General features: G+C 40.5%; 1 pseudogene; it reads right to left on the bottom strand.

The window, feature by feature from the left end:
* Positions 1–1,758: 1,758 nt before the first annotated feature.
* LOC100470498 lies at positions 1,759–2,145 on the bottom strand (annotated as a pseudogene).
* Between the last annotated feature and the right edge of the window lie 492 nt (positions 2,146–2,637).

Here is a 2,637-nt window from a genome sequence, read left to right as displayed (position 1 = left end):
GGTGCATATGGCCCTTCTCTTTACTACGTCTGTATCTTTGGGGTAAACACCCAGTAGTGCAATGTCAGCCATTTTCTTTTATAACATTAAGTCACCCGTATTCATTTTATTTTATGCAAGAATTCCTATCAGACATATTTTAGATCCTGTCTTCCTATCTTCCATGTCTCAGCTTCTCTTATTTCTCTATTCCACATTCTAGGTCATTTCCTTAGATCTGTGTTCCAGTATATACATTAATTTTTTCCTGTGTATTTCTCTTTTCTATTTCCTCTTTACCTATTTATACATTTAAAAATAATTATTGTAGGGATGCCTGGTGGCTCTGTCATTAAGCGTCTGCCTTCGGCTCCAGTCATGATCCCAGGGTCCTGGGATCAAGCCCCGCATCAGGCTTCCTGCTCAGCAGAAAGCCTGCTTCTCCCTCTCCCACTCCCCCTGCTTGTGTTCCCTCTCTCGCTATCTCTCTCTGTCAAATAAATAAGTAAAATCTTAAAAAAAAAAAAATTATTGTAAAGCCTCTTTTAGATGATTTTCTATTTCTCATTCTTAATGTATAAATTCTTCTTTTGGTCACACCCATCACACTCCATCCCAGTAATTCACTTTCTCCCATGTCCAGATCTTCAACTGGCAGCTCATCCTCAGTGGAGACTGATTTCCATGGCATCCTGGGTTCCCTGAGCTATGGAAATAGCCCCGTTGGGATATTTGGCTTTGCCTTTTCTGAGGGTCTGTGGTTTCACTATTTCTGGGTCAATTTTTATGTTGATTTCTCAATTAGAGCTTCTGCCCCATACTGTTGGTGTGAATTTGGACCTGCTCGTTCACATGATGGTGGGTTTGCATTTTAGGAAGTTACTTTTTTCTAATCTCAACCCTGGATGTGGTACACACTTCCTTGCTGCTTTCCCCAGCTGGCAGGGGTAGTGGGTGTCTTTCCTGTGACTCATGGCTTGTTTTAGGTATCTCAGCTCTAGTTCCCTGAATGAATGGGGCCTGTGTCCTAGACTACCTTCTCTGCACTGGTGTCCAAACCCCCAAATCCAGCTGAACCTAGACCTTGAACCTATACCTAGAACTTATATTCTAATATTCTAATATTATATTCATAATATTCTAATACATTTTAACCTAAGCTCCTTCCCACCCTTCTGATCTGAGTTTGCTTTGTGTTTCTGGAAATGAGTATTTCCCTCTTTGGTTTAAAATTCATAAATGATTCACATATCTTTTATTTTCTTATATAATATTTTATGAATTCAGATTCTAATTAAGGGTATTCTTTCCTCAGTTTTATTCCCCATATTGATTGTGTTGAAAGAAATGCTGGATACATATAGAAAGATTCTTCTTCTTTTTTTTTTTTTTTTGGTTAAAATTTTTGTGGTGGTAACATGAGGCATTGAAACATCCAAACAAATCAATATCTGGGTGGTGAGGCAGCTGCTTTCTCCTTCACTTCTTTGGGTTACTAGTGCTACTTACCAGTAGATTAAAAAAAAAGAATGACAACCTTTTGTATTACTTATGTCCTTCCAAGGCTTGCACTGGTACAACACAAACTTCTCCTGTCAGATGCAACTAGTCCAGCATCCAAACATCATACACAATATGTCAGCAATAGTAGCACACTGTGCCTGCTCCCACCACAGCCCTGCTCATTTGTGTATGATATTTGAAGCATGTGGAGGAGTGTGAATAATATCAGGAAGAGAAGGGAGAAGGAAACAGCATGAGTGCCTGGCTGGGAAGACTTCAGCTGAAGTTGTGCAGGGCAAGGCTGAACATGTCATTGGTGCAAACCCAAGCATCGTTGATGTTCTTTAGCAGGAACATCTAATGGAACCCTATGATGGGGTCTCCATCAGCCTTGAGCTGGCCCACAGCCATGCTGATGATGCAGTTGTCTGATGTGGGCTGATGGTCCTGCACTGTGATGCTGTGGTGCATTTTCTAGAATGGAGGGCTAGACAACTTCTCCACAATGGCAGCTTTCCCCTGGAACTGCTGTCCTTCCCACACATTAGGCAGGGTGCGTCAATATAAATTGCACCTCGTTGGGTTCTGTCATTAATCAAATAACTGGTATTAATGTTGAGTGAAGCTAGATCCAATCTGCTCCCAAATTGGCTTGTCTCCCATTCTGGAGCATTACCCAGCCTCATTGAAACCCAAGGGGCTGGCATGATGGTGGCAGCCTGTAGAAAGATTCTTGGAAAGAGTATAGTCTATGAGATCTCAGAAACACCTGGAAGGGGATGTAAGTATAATCCGTTACCCGAAAGAAAACAGTTTGATTCTTAGCTGATCGTGAATCCACAAGAAGCTCATGAGATGATGCAAAATACTTTTTTCCATCAGATTATTTATTCGTTTGGTATGCTTTTTGGCTGGAAGTAACAAAGAATTCAATTATAATTGGCTTAAACAATAGGAAAGGTTTATTTTCTTATTTATCCAAAAGCTAAAAGTAGGGCCATTTTTAGGGTTGGTTAACTGAGTGGCTAAATCTCATTTTTGCTCCAGTTCAGATTCTTCTCAAATCTCTTAGCTTCTCCTCATGGTTATGAGATTACTCTGGCAGTTCCAGGCATGTCAACCTTAATATATATCAAGATGTAGGAAAGGGGGAAA

This window comes from Ailuropoda melanoleuca, chromosome 4, assembly GCF_002007445.2.
Source record: "Ailuropoda melanoleuca isolate Jingjing chromosome 4, ASM200744v2, whole genome shotgun sequence".
Taxonomy (NCBI): Eukaryota; Metazoa; Chordata; class Mammalia; order Carnivora; family Ursidae; genus Ailuropoda; species Ailuropoda melanoleuca.
Note: the sequence above shows the minus strand (reverse complement) of the source record. Positions and strands in the feature narration are given on the sequence as shown.